The 16569-nt window shown below is 46.4% G+C and overlaps 1 protein-coding gene and 1 pseudogene across 1 annotated transcript in view; both read left to right on the forward strand.

Moving 5' to 3' along the window:
* LOC102881084 overlaps nt 1-1039 on the forward strand; it is a 19862-nt pseudogene extending 18823 nt beyond the window's left edge.
* ABHD2 (abhydrolase domain containing 2) overlaps nt 529-16569 on the forward strand; it is a 62743-nt gene continuing 46702 nt past the window's right edge. Inside the window, exons 1-2 of the mRNA XM_006905262.3 lie at nt 529-676; nt 15121-15221. The gene's annotated coding sequence lies outside the window, so the exon portion shown is untranslated. The remainder of the gene's footprint in view (nt 677-15120; nt 15222-16569) is intronic.

Consider the following 16569-nt stretch of genomic DNA (forward strand, 5'->3'; position numbering starts at 1 on the left):
AGGCCGCTGCTTCCACATCCTTGTCTCTCCTTGCAGCTTGGTCATTCACTTTCCTCCCCGCTTTCTCCCGGGGCAGGACCCCAAATTCCACTTCGTGTCCTTGGCAACTGGTGAGTCAGTCGTTCGACCCAGAGCCATCAGATCTCGCAGCTGAGCTACCAGCAGGCCTCCCTCCTTACACTATCAGACGACAACTGACCTTACCCAACCCCCCAAACCAGGTTGAGGTCACAATTGTCAGCTTCTCCGCACCCTGAGCGCGTGAACACCAAACACAGCCCACGGTTTAGCTCTCCTCCCTTTTCCCCGCCCTCTCCGGATCTTGGCCTACGGGCTAAAGACGTCAAAAGTAACCAATTGTCTTCTCTAAGAGCTCCGCCTTCACTCTGAAGAACAGCTCTGCCGACCAATGGGCTATCCTCTGGGGGTGCAATGAGAGCGCAAGCTAGTAGAGCAGCGGCTGGGCCGCCCAATGAACGGGCGGGTTCCCGTGGTTAGGGGCGTGGAAGGAGCGGTCGTCAGGGGTGTGGCGGCAGTTGCTTGGGCGGGGCCGGTAGCGGCGGGAGCTGCCCTGGCCAGGGGTTCCGGCTGCATTTCCATGAACGCCGCCGGCAGCCGCGGAGCTGCAGGAACCGGACGGAGAGCGAGCTGGGAAGCTGTAGTCAACCACGCAGAGGTAAAGCCGCGGCCCCGCGAGCTCCGGTACACCGGGATCGCGCCCCGGATCCACCGGGCCAAACCCCTGAGCCCTGCGGTTCTCGTCGTGTCTCGGCCCATCGCGCCTCTGCCTGCGCGCCCGGATCCTCCGGGGCCTGTCACCTGGCGCCGCGGGGGTCCCAAGGGCCGGCTCTCCAAGTGGCGTGGAGGGAGGCACCCGGGACCGCAGCAGATGGGATACGCCTTCCTGAAAGCCCTTTGTACTGAGGTACCAAGGTTGGGGACATCCCCGACTGAGGCCTTTCTGCCGGCCATCCCTCCATCGGTGTGCACTCTTGGGACCCTGGGGTCTGAGGAGGTTCTGCTGGCCCAAGCTTGGTGATGGCGGTCCGGATTAGCACCTGGAAAGAGAGAGCCAGGGGGCCTGATTACAGCTCCGGATATCCGAAGGGCCTCTGCGTTTCACGGCTCCAGGGGCGCACCCAGGACTGATGGGTTCAAGTTATAGGGAGGCAGCTTTTGACCCACTTGGAGGCGCGCTTACCAAGCTCATCCCCGTGCAGGGCACTGTTCTAGGCGCTTCGTGGGCTTTCCCCATAACGAGAGCTGTCCAGCATCTCAGGTGGCTGCCTGCCAGATGAGGCAGTCAGCGCCTCGACCTTGGAAGTGTCCAGGCAGAGGCCAGATGACAGCCACCTGTCAGGGATGCTTAGAAAGGACTCCCAAGGGAGGAGTGGGTGACCTTTAATGCCTAGCTTGAGAAGGATACTTCTGGGGGTACGTTAGTTAGGAAGTGGGTGTTGAATTCACCCGTAATGAATTTTGATGTCTCCACTCTCAGAGTGGGTGTTAGCAAAGAGAATGGACTATACCAAGAAGGTATGGCTTTTTTAGCCATCATGAAACTCTTTAATTTGAACTGCTGGACTGCCTCTCTTAATCCCCCCAGTTCCTCTCTTTTAACTGTCAGTTTCCCTGGTATTCCATTAACTGGATTTGACACAGGTCCCAAGGACAGGTTCATGAGAGGAGCCTGAGGAGACTGTAGGTGTGGCAGAATTAATGTGATCTGTGCCCAGAGCTTTTCGAGGGCCATTTTGTTACAACCACATTAAGTAGGGTCCAAAAGAGAAACCGTACAGTACCCCTTGACTATGCTCTGTCGTTTGCCTGAATAGGACACAGTAATCTTTTGAAGGTCATGAGGCGGAGAAAGAACTTTTAACACCACTCGCTGCCCATTTTAGGGCGAATTAACCTTTGAATAACTGGCCAGAAAGCAGACCAGTCCATGTAGAGTGTAGACTTGTAGCATGTTAGAGTGGAAGCCAACTTAGAGCTCATCTAATCTGTCTTCTCAGTACACAGGTGAGGAAGCTAAGGCCTGGGGAGATCACAGGGCTGACTGGCCATCACACAGCTGTGACTGAGGGATGATCTGTTGACCTTGGATCTAGCGAGTATATGACTTGTATTTCACTCCCAGCTTACTTATCTTACTCTTGGTGTTTAAATTCTAGGGGAGTCCAGAGAGATTGTGAGCAGAGACTTTGGATCATAGTGCCTGGATTTGAATCCGCTTCTTACTAGCCATAACCTCGGACAAGTGACTTAACCTCTCCTTACCTCTGTTTGCTCATATATAGTGAGAATGTAATGGTACTTAACAGTAGAAGGTTGTTTTGAGGAGTACATGACTTACTATCTGAAACACTGGAACAGTGCTTGGCACACAGTCACCACTATAGATTTGCTAAATACGATGTTCTCTTACCCCTTTATACAGTTTTTCTTCATATCTACTACCCAATATTTTCTATCAGGAGCTTATTTTATTCTCTGCCTTCTCCCCTGCAATTCATTAAATGTATTCCAGATTTTATTGCAACACATGTCAGTGGGGTTTTCCAAGTCACACTGCATTTTATTTCTTATTTATTTTTCTCTTTTATTGAATCAAGTAATTCATTTCTCTGTTGGTCCTCTCCTAACAATTGCACTCTTTTTAGATTCCAAATCTCTTCTATTCTCTTTAAAAGGGGTGGGGAGAATCCCTCAAAGTGATAAAGTCCTGATGATACCAATCTCCGCGGAATCCTTCTGAATATCTCTTCCGTCTGTTCGGCCCTCCTTCCCAGTTGTCAGTGTGATGTAGCTTGATTATAAATGGATGAACATTTTTAGATTAAGATTTCATGAGCCACTGTAATAAGTGCTTTTCAGAAGTTCAGGGATCGTGTGTCAGATGCATTTAAGCAAGTTACTTAGTCATTCGATCAGGGTGAGCACCAGCAGCGCCTGCCTTGCCGGCAGACACACAAGTGTGTGACTGATTCTTGTTGATAATCTAGCTTGTTCACTGGTTTTTCTGCATTTTTCCAGTTCTTTTTTTGAGATTGAAATAAACCAGATGGCGAGTGCCGTGGAACGGTCTTTTCCTCTTGTTTCGGCTGGGAAAGTTCTTTCTTTCCTTTTTACCTTCACCTTCATTTCCTTTATCACCTTCCCGGTTTTGATACACACCTATTCTCCGTTCGCCAACCAGTTCCCTTTTAATTGAGAAATACCTGTCACCTTTTTCTTTCTTGCAGGAATCCAGTCATCTTTGGTTTTCCCTTCTCTGTGTTTTCTAGAATGAACCAAAGATTATCCCTATTTATTGACTGGTAGCTTCGTAAGAGTTGATTTTGAGTTTTGACTTTTTTTTTGTATAGGACATTCCAGAGCTCAGCCGTCTTCGAATAACTGCTTTAACTGCATTGTTTGTGTGTTGATAATGGGTCCCTTTCTCTCTGTCTTGTTCTCTTTTCTCATAAGGTCCTGGTGAAAGGTCTTCTCACTGTTAGCCCTTACTTCTTCACTTACACCTTCCTCCTGGTAATCTCTGGCAGGGCCCACAAAGAGTGTAGTGGTTCTCCACTGCCCTTGCCCAGAGCACATAATATTTCTTTAGTCCTGTGAAAGACAGGGGAAAAATTTGTCTTATGTTTTGTCCAAAACCTGGCTCTTTGAAAAGCTCTAGCAGAGATAGACTTCCAGTATAATGGAACTCCACGTGGCAGAACTCTTTGACCTACTGCGTACGGTATTCTGGTTTCTACTGCAGCGTGGGATTGTTTTCATATCTGCACCTTTATTTTTTGTTGTCTTGGTTTCAGGGCATCATGTTTTCATATTAAACGTTTTCTGTTTACAAAATGGCTGGTGTGGATAGGTGAACAGACCTGTTGTTTCGCTTGAAGCGTGTGCATCTGGACCAGTTGGGTGCAAGGCTTGTTACACAAGAACTCATTCTCTGATCTTTTGTAATTCTTAAGTAGCAGATAGATGAAGAGCTTACTAGAGAATTGGAACACTGAGACCCTTGGATTTGCCCGGTTTCTGATTTTCTTTTGTTGACTTTAAGGGGAGGTCCATTAAGTTCAACAAACTGAGCATCTGGTGTGTGCCAGGAACACAGCTGTCCAGATTAACAAGTATGTTCGGTTTGCTGCATAAAGACTATTTTGTTTGTATGTTACATTTTTAAAATTGTAATGTCTTTAATTTTTTTCAGAAATTAGGTAATTCATGTGCATGATGAAAAAAAAAACATTTGAAAGACACAAAAGGTTAGACATTAAATATGTGTCTGTCTACCCCTGATTCTGTCACCTGGTTTTGTTCCTTAGAGGCACCAATGTTAACCGATTTCTTCCTCCTCCAGAGGTGTCCCATGCATAGCCGAGATATTTTACACTTCTCTTACCGAATTTATTGTGAATACCCCTTTCCACGAGGGCTTGCTGTCCTTCCAGCCCCTCACAGCTCCCTGTGTGGCCTGAACTTATCAGATTCCAGATAACCTAGAGCAATTTCTTTCTCTATTCTGATCATGTAAATAAAGTCCTCACTCACTCTTATCCACGACATTGAAAAACGTGCCCTTCTAAATAGAAAGATAATAGAAAATGCCAAGTAGATTATAGCCAAGGACGTTTTTCCCAATTTAGAAAACATAGTTCCTTCCCCTCAGGCTATCAATAATACTACCCGTCAGTCTGTTTATTAACTCTACACAGAAAGCTGGATGTTGTGCTGAAATTGCAAGAGAAATTTTGCCTTTGCCACCCAAGAGCTTATGAGAGGAAGGCAATTTTTTAAAGGCTTCTTTGGATGGGAGAAGCCTTGCGGAGCATCTGTCAATGAGACTGATGCGGTCGGGATCCATCCAGCTCTTCGAAGGGCCTCTAATGGATAGTGCCTCACCTGTCTGTATTCCTACAGCCTTACCCGGGGCCTGGCACAGGGAGGGCTCCTGGGCCTTGATTTCCTCACTTGCGTTAATAATAACAGAGAATTGTGGCGAGAACCAAATGAGGTAATGTCTGAGGATGTACTTTGTAAACAGTAAATTATGTCCTTGGTCTTCACTGTCAACACCAGTGCATTTAGTGGAGTAACTGCTGTCATATATTTAAATCACAAGCATTTGGTACACTGTAGAGTTATACAAATAGAAATTTTTATTATCACTTAGTTTTGCTCCGTCATTTCAAAGATATAGCGACTTGTTAGTTAGCATCAGCCAGAGATCAGAACCACAGGCGAGGTTCACAAGCTTAGTGTTTTCTCCGGGTGGCTGACAGAGACGCTGATGGTCTCGAGGGGGGTCAGGGACCACTCATCACCTGTAGAAGATGGTTAAATTGGATTTGTAGTGATCGCTCACAGGCAGGTCCGGGAGCTAGACTAACCAGGCTCGAAGACCCAGACACTTGGCTCTGGACTCGGGTCCTCTGGCCTTGTTGGATTAAGCAGGCCCCGCCTTTGCCTTCTCTGGTGAGCACACCACTGCCAAGTTAGCCTTGTGTCTGCGTTTATTTTTATTATAATAGCAGGACGCTCTTATTATCCCCATTTATAGGTAAGGAAACCAGGGTGCAAAGAAGTTAAGAAACTTGCCCATAGTTACACAACCAGCAAGTGGTAAGGTTGCAATTCGGGCCAGGTCTGTCCTTCCCCAAAGTCGATCAGTTTATCCACCGTGTCGTGAGTGGCATCGCTACCCGGACACAGAAAGCATCTCAATGAAGCAGAAATCTTTTTAACACCAGTTGTTCTGACCTATTTCCACAAACCTGTTTCAGATACCACATACATTTGAAGAAGCATTTCTCCATTTTCTTTGAATGTTAAAAAGGATCCCTATTTTGTAGTAACACCTACATCTCAATCTAGGTTAACCTAGGATCAGTTGTAGTCAGATTTATATTTTCTGGATTGTATAAGCTCATGTCAGTTGGAAAATACCATAGACGATTTTGTCGCATTGGCTGTTTTGGAGTGAGTAGCAGAAATCGCGAGTCTGTAACAGTATATTTCAGTATTTATCTGAATGCCGACAGTCATTGGGTAGATCCTGTCTACCTTCTCTTTGAGAACCTTTCCTTTCCTTCTGCTACCTCAAACAGTCTCTCTTTGCGTTGAATCCTCTTTATTTGTGAGCAGTTTCTGAAATAGATTTATCACTCTTGGAGCCTGATAAGATAAGATGTGCTTTAGACAAACAAGGAAAAGGGGAAAAGAAATATGGCCTTGGACAGTGGTTCTGCAAGTGATAGAAGGTGGAAAGCTTTCATTTAGTTGGATAATTGTCTGAACTTTGAGATGTTTTTTGAAATATCCAGAAGCTGCTGATGGCCCAGGACATACTGAGTTCGCTCTCTCTCCATCCACAGTGGCATGGCAGTTATAAAGGCCTGTACCTCTCAGCCTAATGCAATAATCTCTCCGTAAGAAAATTCTGCTCAAGGGATCAGAGTGGTGATATGTTAGGCCTTTCCCACAGACTCAATCAGTAAATACTTACAGAGTGCCCACTGCATGCTCAAGACCATAAATTTAAACTTGTGCAGAATTTACACATGAGGATTGAATTACAAGGACATAGACCAGAATCCCCAACAGCGATTAAAGGGGTGTGAGTCATCGTTTTATGTAGAGATGAGTCTTGCGAATTTTCTGGTTATGAAAAGGTTTTTTCAAAATGCAAAGGTGGGAGATGGTGCGATTTTTAGGGCCTGGAGGAGATGGACCCCCAAAGGAAGGTGTCTGGATAGTTCAGCTGGTTGTATAAAACTACCTGGAAGCCATGGAGGGCTTGCATTCGTGTGCAAATGGTGAATGGCAATGCTTGTCTGACAGCACCTGGGGCAGGTCACACCTACTCACGTCTACTGCTGTGAGTCAGTTCCTCAGGGTGCCTGCCCAGCATACAGGGCCAAGGCCACATCTGGATTGCCCCTGTAAGTAAAGCCCTGAAGCTTCATTCCACAATGACTCATCGCCACTGCTCCCAGACCTGTCCCTCTCATCCTGTCCACGAGTCTGCTGACTGCCCAGCATTCCTGGGCCTTGGCTCAGCCCGTGTGCCCAGCCTGGTGTCTGCGCCCACCCCTCCTTGCCTTCTTTTTCGTTCCATCTCTTCCTGCAGCTCCCCAGCGATCTCTGTCCACTTCTTTCTGCCTCCTTTGTTTGAATTCCTTTAGTGTTTATAGGTGGTAGTTCAGGATTTCGAACTTAATTATGCATGGGTTTGCAGTGTTTTCTAATTATTTCATGGATGCCATGTATTATACTTATTTCATAGCCCCACAGAGCTTAGAATGGAGCTGATTCCTTTGGTCCCCATGGGGAGTGGGTTGGAATGCCAGAAAGGGGGTGTAGTTTTGCAAAACATGTCCCTGGGTGGTACTGACACACTTTCTGGTTCTGTCCTCTTCTTTTACAAACCACTGCTTTGTACATGTGGGTGCTCCCAACTTACACAGGTAGATCAGTTTGGGGAAACGGGATCACTTTCCCATTTATGGAGAAGGATTTCCGTCATTTCTGACAAAACAATATTTAATAAGGCAACTTTCCTCTAAATTGCTCAAGGCATTTTACGAGGCTTATCGTGAGGATATCTGTGGGTATTTTATATTTATAAAGTGTTTTTTTAACCTACATACACTCATCAACTTCTTTCCTTCAGCAACCTGTTATGCAGCCTGCCCTCAAACCCAGATCCTCTGATTCTAAAGTCTGTGTCGTTCAATTATACCACATGGGCTCTTAGGGTAAGCTTCAAAATCCCCAGAGAGGGCAGGTGACCTGGCCACAGCTGCACAGCACAGCGTGCTCAGAGCGAGGAATAGCTCCAGATGCCATGGGAAGCAAGTTGCATAGAAACACAAGCGGGGTCCCTTCCTTCTGACCTTCAGAATCCAGCACCTCTGGGTCTTTCAACCTGGGTTGTGACCTAAAAGTTGTGGGGGGATCACGAGGCTCTATGTACCTCAGGACTGATGGCAGAGGCTGGGTACGGGCTCCCTAGAGTATTGGGGCTGGCTTGTTCACCAAATGGATGACTATCTCACAATACCCTTTCCTCCAGTTTTAGCCCTCTGAACGAGAATCAGTCTTTCCTATTTATCTGCATTTAGCTGGTGGAGTTTGTCTTCTAAGACTTAGGCACTTGTCACAGTGGAATCCATGTGATCTCCAAGCCTGCTGCTCCAAACTGGCAGGAGATCTTGCTTCTACTCTTAGCATGCCAGGTGTTTATAAAACAGAAATAAGTGAAGCATGCTGTGCACAATGTATACCCTTGCCCCCAGAATCTTCTGTTGAGCTCAGAAGGACAAGGAGTCCAGAACCTTTCCTGCTTTGTGGGCTGAGCCCTGAGGGGCACTACTGCTGTCACAGCTGGCTGAATTCGGCATCACAGAACCACAGAGCTGGGAGAGGGGGGTGAGTTTGGCCCTGCCCAGCCTGCGAGTGGACAGAGGTGTCTCTCCTTGGGGAGAGGGAGTGGGAAGGGACTTGACCTGTTGGTCCAATCTCACAGATCTACTTCAAAGGCTGCTGTGGTAAAAGGCGCATGTCAGAGTTATAACAGGCCTCGCATGTTAATGTGCTCATTACAGGTCCCAAAGTGTGGATATTAGGCAAGTACCGTGTGCCAATCTGACACAGGGGCCTTGGGAAACCAGAATGCTCAGGAGTGGGGGCTCCTGGTTGTTTTTATTTTCTCACTATCTGCACGTAGCTGTGAGCCCTTTTCTGTGGCAGCTCTGGGTGAAACTGTCTTTGCTTTAGTGAATTTCGTGGGTCAGCGGTTCTTTAGTCCAGGGCTGTGCCAGGTACTAAGTCTTGCCCTGTCCCCCTGTCTCCTGGTTTCTTCCTTCTGGAAGCTTGTTTGCAAACACGGAAAACTGGGCGGGATCCGTACTGTTCCCGGGACACGACCTGGAAGTTTCTTTTGTGCAGTAAATCTGCAGACACTCTTCTCCCGCTTGTACCTGTCTCTCAACAATTCCGGTAAATGAGGCACTTGAGTTTGCTGCCTTCCAGTAAACTGAGATTTTACTTGTGATGCTACAGAATTTAACTACAGTATAAGTTTTTTAATACAATGTTAGAGTTATCAGATCTCTCCATGAAAGTGCCCCTCCTCTTAGAAAATTCTAGGATCTCCATAGAGGGGACACCTGGTTTGTGGTTTTTGATTTGTTCTCAGGCATGAATTAAATGGTTTCTGAATGGTAGAGAAAACAGTTTTGCTTGTGATTTTACCAAGTGCTTTACCCATTGTCCTCTATCAGAAAATGATTATGCTCTTTCAACAGGGCTGTTTGCTAAGGACGGTGGCCAGCTCCCTTTCAGTATCTTAGTAAGGGCATATGTGAAAGTGCTCAGTTAAGTGTGCCACGTAACTAGTGACTCAATCTTCAGTTCTTTTTAGTTTAGTAACTTTCTTTCGTGAACGTTCATGGGTTAGTAGCCATTGCTGACATTTAAAGGTGAGGTTCACATTTTCTTGCGTTCGGGTGACTTGCCTCTCACTAGAAACTTGTAGGGCGTTTTCTGAAATTTCAGCACGTTGAGGGTGTGGCCTTTGACTTTGTGGAAGAATATGGTTAAATTAAACCGTAATCATATGAGCAGACCTGCACAAAAAGGCTATTTCAAGGTCTTAATTTGGGCCGCAACTAAGAACGTTAATGTAACTGTATTTAATTATCTGTAAACTCCTTCTCTTCTCTTTGAGAAAACTGTGTGTGACTTGGGACAGTCTCTGCAGCTTGTTGGACCTGATTTGTAAGAGCTGTGGGCCTAGATCTCTGAGGGCTTTCTCCTTCCTTGTTGCTTTCAGTCTCGCCACCACCAGGCACTTCCCAGCACCATAACCCAGTCCGACCTCCCAGGGCCACCCCCTACTTGGACCTGAAGAGGTCTAGGTGCTCAGCTCTTAATGTTCAAAATTAATACATAAACTTTCCTAGGCATCTTTTGAAAACAGGGTCGGCCCCGTCATTGCCAGGGCTCTCCATTATTTTGGGGCTTGAGGTGGTGGTAGTAGTGAAAGGGGGGATTTCAGAACCCAAGTTTTCCTCCGGAAACTAATCCACCAGGACTCTCCTTGGGAGAAGGACCCAGGCCTGGAACAACCTGGATGCGCCGAGAGGCAGTTCTGTGAGCTGCATGCAGAGGGACTCACTGTGAGAGGAGAATGGGGCTCCAATTGGCCCCGAGTTGTCGGCAGGTGGTTGTCAGCAGGTGTGCACCCTCTGGAGAGTGGGACAGACCTGGGAACCTTCTGGCAGGGCCTCTGACAGGGTCTTAGCACCTTGGCAGTGAGTGACTCAGAGCACAAAGAAATATCTCGGAGGGGGACAGCTGGGCTTCCTCCTAGCAATCTGCTCTGGGCTGTTTCTCACCTCCTGTGGAGTGGCTTTTATTTTTTTCTCTGTAACAGCTCTGACTTCTTTAGTTAAATGGCAGATAAAGTGGGAAGAAACTGGCCCTTTTCCTCCCTGCCTTCTCCCCAAAGATGTCATGTTGCCTGCGTTTACAGTCGACTGCTTTTATCTAAGTTGCCACCAAAAAGACTGAGAGATCGGAACGCGTGAGCGTGCTGTGTGTGGCCTCCCACCGCCATCCTGCGAGCAGCCTCGAGGGCAGGGAAGCCTGCCAGAGGCTTACTGTGCTGGCCTGGGTTGTTGTTTGTCTTGTTTTGTTTTTTATTCCAGGACATCAAAGAGGTTTGCTAGGAGGGCCTGGCCAGTCAACAGTGGATTTACCTGCAGGAAGGTGTTGATGAGGGGGCAGCCCGTCCATAGGAAAGGAGGGACCCCCTCCGCAGAAGAGAAAGGGCGTGTGTGCCAGGAGGAGGGCACTGCCAGCACCTTTTTAGCACGAACATAAGAATACATCTTGGAGCTGTTAACGGGACTTGATAATGAACACTTATTACTCAGTGATTTATTAAGTCTATCATGGCTCCATGTGTGTCTGGGGATTAATTTTAAATTTATTGGTAGAGGCCCAAGCAGTTAATCAGCTAGTTATTTCCTTGTTGGTGAGGCCTCTGTGTCAGTTTGGTAAGAGAATATCTTGTAATTTCTGTTACATTAGGGAGCCGACCAGGCAAAATGGAGGAGGGTTTAGTCATGCTGATGGTTTAGCTAATAGTAGGGGGAGCGGGGCACTTACTGTATTCCAGGGATTGTTTTAGAATATTCTCGAGGCGTGAACACGTTCGTGCAGATGAGGCCCAGCGGCATTACGCCACTTGCCAAAAAGGGCAAAAAGCTTACCTGGTGGAGCCAGGATTTGACACTGGGCTCTCTCACTCCAGGAGCGAAGCTCAACAAAATCCACATCTTCACCCAGACCAGAAGAGGAAGAGAGAAATTCTTTGGGAGCTTGATTTGGTTTTGTTTTCCTTGAGAGCTATTTGCCATGGGACCCGCATGAGTGTTGAAGCTTGTTTGTCAGGTCCTGTGGGCTGCAAGGCAGAGAGACGCCCCCTCCCCAGGGCGTCTGCGTCTGTGGTTAACGAGAGAGGAAAGGATGCTGTTAACAGCTGAATCACAGAGGCCTAGAAACCAAGACAGTAAATATTTGCATACAGAATACAATTTGTATTGAGTTAACAAGTAGCCTGGGAGTGTTGGTGTCCCTGAGCTTATTGTGGTCTCTGTTGGCTGAAGCTTGTCTGAGCAATTAGGGACCTTTTGAAAGGATGTGGCAGAGGACCTCTTCAGTCTCTAAAGGGCAGGCGTGTGGAACTGCGGGGTCACAAGAGGTAATTTGGACATATCCTCTCGGGGGCCCTGCGGGAAAGTCTCTTAGGGCCTCTCTCCCAGCTTCCAAAGGTTCCTCGGCTTGGACGTGCATCGCTCCCGTCTCTACTTCCATCTATCCCTTCTCCTGTGTGTCTGTGTCTCTGTCCAAATTTCCTTCCTCTTACAAGGACACCAGTTATGGTGCTAGGGCCTAATCAACATGACCCTGTGTTAACTTGATTACATCGATTTCCTTCCTCTTACAAGGACACCAGTCATGGTGCTAGGGCCATTCTAATCAACATGACCCTGTGTTAACTTGATTACATCTTCAGCGACCCCCTTCAAATAAGGTAACAGTCACAGGTTCCAGGTGGACATGAATTTTAGGGGGACACTATTCACCCCATTACACAAGCTAATGAGGTTTCCGTGTTTGAGGTCTGCTCAGGCTTTTCTTTCTTTCTTCACAGTAGGTTTCGGATCGTCAGGGAACGTTAATATTCCCAGGCTGCAGTCATTACTCACTCGTGGAGGTGGAATGAATACGATGGAATTAGTGGCATAACCGGCACAGCTGGAGCCACATCACTGTGTAACTTATTAAAGGAAGAACAAAGGCCCTGAGGGTTGTTAGTTCTTGTGAACTATGTTGTTTAATGGTCCAGGAAGGAGGCTGGAGAACAGGGCCATCTTCTGTTACAGAGCTCACAGGGCGTTTTTCCCGTGCTCTTTAGCCAAGGACTGCAATTCTATCCCTAGAATCTCAGAAATTTTGAGCTGAAAGAGACCTTCGATATCATCTACTTCTAATCTAACTCTCTCATTTTACAGATGAGGTCTTTAGGACCCAGAAAGGTTAAGTAACTTGTTCAGGGTCACTGTGCAGGAAGAAGCAGAGCGGTCGCTGGGACCCAGGTCTCAGAACCCCCACACTAGAACCTTGCCCAGCACAGTGGCCCTGCCTTTTCCTGCATTTGTGCCTCCATCTTAAATTGCTGCTCTTAGCTGTGAGAGAGAAGCCCAGGCCCTCGGGCTGCTGAGAGCGCCAGTCCAGCCTGTCTTAGAGATCGGGGGCAACACTGAAGTTGCCTTTACCGCTGGGAATGGCAGCACCTTGGGTGTCTTTGTTAATGTAGGGACCACACATGGGATTTTAAGCGGAACGTACGGTACCTAGATCCCACTCATAAAATGACTGGGTGGGAGCAGGGGAGGTGTGGGGCTGAGCTGAGGAAAGACCCAGTGTATTGGGAAGTACACGGTGGCGGGGAGTGAGAAGCTTCCTTTTCATCTTCTGCACACCTGGCCCTGCAGCCATTCTGGGCGACTTCCCTATCTGGGCTGCCTGATGTCCATTTAGCTGGGTTTCACCTGCTTAGAAAAGGGAGAGGGGCATACAAAATAGTACGGTGAATGCTAAGTGTGTTACGTCGAGAACAAATTCAGAATATTGATACTTAGTGGCAGGTTGAACTTGGAAAGAAAGAACATCATAAAATAAAGTTAAAATTCATTTCAAGAGTTTATGTTCTGAAATTGCCAGTTTTTGGTTTAATGCATATATACACATATACATCACACACATATATCTATATCATACATACATATTCACTCTCATACTTACACATCTAAGTCCTAAGGCCCACTTTGAGATCTAGTTGTTTCATAGGTCCCCCTGTGGTTAATTATTTCCTGGACTAATTATTTTTGTCCCCACGTTTTAAAGTATATAAAACCTTAACATAAATTTCTTTTCTCCCCAATTAAAATGAGAATTCTACTTAACTGCAGCCCTATAGAATGCTTAGCATGGCGCTAGGCACACAGTAGGTCATCATGACAGCCCTTAAGCCTACTGAAGTTCAAGGTCGGTGGCTCCAGTGACATGTGGTAGAATTGCCCCGTTCCTTGGAACTTCAAGTTCAAGCCTTGGATCGAGGCTGCATATTTTGGACCATGGTAATTACAAGCCTCTCATAGGATTGCCTTCACTGAATTGAATTCAATTTTAAACCCTTGTCATCTTTCAGAGGTTGAGAAATTAATTCTCTATTGCTATTTTAAAAAAGTTGTAGGAGGACACTGCCTATCATATCACTCAAGGTCCCCTTATATAAAGTTCCATAGGGTGTGTGTGTGTGTGTGTGTGTGTGTGTGTGCGCGTGCGTGCGTGTTTATACTTTCATGCTTGAAGAGCCCTACTTCTCCTGAGTATCTGTCATGCTTTCCGGGGAAAGAGCATAATACATGTTAGCTCTCTTTCTATTTCGGTCTAATTAGGTTTTCTTTTTCCCCAGCAGTCAGAAACCTCCGATCCATTCTAGGCTTAATCACATAGGGAATTGCGTATGTTGACATAGGTATTTTCCTTGTCCAGAATTTCTTAATTTCTTCTTAGATTTTGTGAGTTGCTATTTTAAAGCTTTTTTTTTTTCTTCTAATAACAAAAATATCTTAGTCATTAGGAGTTTTGGAAAAGGGAAAAAATAGGAAAATTGCCTGTGCTCTAATAACCCAGCAGCTGTAGCATCCATAAAGATTTGGGTGTAGTATGTCCTCTGTGTCATTAGAAGTTGCAGACTAAAGAGTCTAGAAATAACACTGGTTCGCACACAGAGATCTATTCTCTCACATAAAAAAAATCCTGAGATAAGCGGTCTAGGTCTGATAAGGTGACTCTGTGAAATCATCAGGGACCCCAGGCTACTATCTTTCTACTCTGCTGTCCTCTTAATGTGGCTTCTTGAATGACCTCAAGGTCACTCCATGGCCCAAGATGGCTGCTAGTTGCGGCCAAGTGGTCTGCATCCTAGGGATGCTGGAAGGGAAAATGGCAGAAGAGTTAACTCCCTGCCTTTTAAGAAGCCTCCCCAGAAATAGACACCTCCCCCACCCCAAAGTGGCCAGAAATGAGTTCCACGGACTCGCCTACCTGCCAGTGAGGCCGGAGTCTGTAGTCCCACCTCCCCGCCAGCAAGGCACATGTTCAGGTTTCTGTCACAGTGAAGGAGAGACTTCCTCTGGGGAAGCCATCAGCAGACTGGCACACTTCTGAATCTTTATGCATATCTCGTCAGTGTTTTGTTGTAGTGATCTGAGATAGTTTGTAGTAAGAGTCAAGCTGTAAACAAACATCAGTGTAAATATCAATAAATAAAATGTACTACATCTCGTTTGTCACATAATCCTTTTCTATGAATTTATCATTTACATGATAAATTTATCATTCAAATGGCCAAGAGCGTGGCACACGTTAATTACAGAAAGTATCTTTTTCCCTAAAGCTTTGAAATGCAGAGAAACGGAGACTGTACTTGTATTTCATTTAAATTGCTTCTTTCTCATCACCATTTCATCTTTTCAGCTTTTAGGTTACTTTGAGTAAGAGATTGGACCTGACCAGCCCAGCTGTGCCGCTCTCCAAGGACAGTTAATATTCTCAGTGGAGAGGAACAAGGGACATAGGTATGTGTTGCCCAGTCTTATTTTTACTTCTCTTCCTCACTTCCCTTTTGTTCTTCAGTAGTGAGTAGAAGTGGGGAGGGGAAGGACTTTTGTATTTTTTTAATTCAATGAGTCTATCCTAGACCAACAAGGAAACTGGTACGGCCACCAGCTGCATTCTTCTGTTCTCCCAACGAAGGGGGCAAGAAAAAAATACTTGTTTTGCTCCCATATCACCAGCATCACATCAGAGAAATTTTGGAGTTCCTGTTAGATCTCGTTTTGGGCAGCTTCATCATCTTGGATGCTAGTTCGTCGTTAGCTTGACTGGCAGAAATGGTACCACTCTGAAGAGGTTAGGGTCCAGAGCCACAGGCTGAACCCATGGAACATCTTAGAATGTGGTACTATGGACGTTTTAGGTCACAGGCTCCTTAGAGCAGCAGTCCAATCTTTTTGGCACCAGAGACCAGTGCTCCTGTGAGAGTCTAATGCCTGATGATCTGAGGTGGAGCTGAGGCGGTGACGCTAGCTCTGGGGAGCGGCTGCAGATACAGATGAAACTTCGCCTGCTCACCTGCCGCTCACCTCCTGCTGTGCGGCCCGGTTCCTAAGGGGCCGTGGACCAGTACCAGGGATTGGGGACCCCTGCCTTAGAGAGCTGATTAAATCTGCAGACCTTCTCTCCAGAAAATTGTAAACTTTCACATATGATTTCAGGGGACTGTAGACTCCCATAGGGAACCCACAGACCTTGAGTTAAGAATCCTTGTTTTAGAGGTTTATAAATAACCAGTCTTTAAAGGGGAACATGGCCCCAGGAGTGACATGACATGTCCCCAGAAGTCGAGTTTTAATGAAACTGTCAGCTCTTAAAAGTTCAAAGGTGGATGCAGCCGAGAGTATATTCGGAGGTCTAGCCTGGGTTCGAAATTGTGTAGGATGAATTTTTTTAAAAATCCTTTTCTTGCCCCAGTGGTGGAAGGCAAGCTAAGGAGCTGCGATCTTTGCTTGCTGTCCTTACTGAGTCAGGAGCCCCTGCCAGAGATCGTTGGCTGTGTGTTTACATCCTGTATTTGCCAAAGTCACTTTGACTTTAGAAAAGGGTCTCTGAGTCCCCTCGGCCTTCCTGTGGGTCTCAAGAGCGTTTATTCTATTATGCCCCAAACATGTTTTGGGGAGATTGTTTCATCCTGCCTGTTCTATCTACACCGTTGGCCACCAGAATTCTCGTGCTGACTGTTTTTAGCAGAGGCTACTTGAAGCCAGGGGAAGCTGTTGCCATAGCTACCTTGGCTGTTAGAGTTCCCATTTTCTTTTTGTTAGCTTGTGGTTTCCCTGATTTTTAAGGTAACAGCTGATGTTCTGT

The sequence above is a fragment of the Pteropus alecto genome, unplaced genomic scaffold (assembly GCF_000325575.1).
Source record: "Pteropus alecto unplaced genomic scaffold, ASM32557v1 scaffold60, whole genome shotgun sequence".
Lineage (NCBI taxonomy): Eukaryota > Metazoa > Chordata > Mammalia > Chiroptera > Pteropodidae > Pteropus > Pteropus alecto.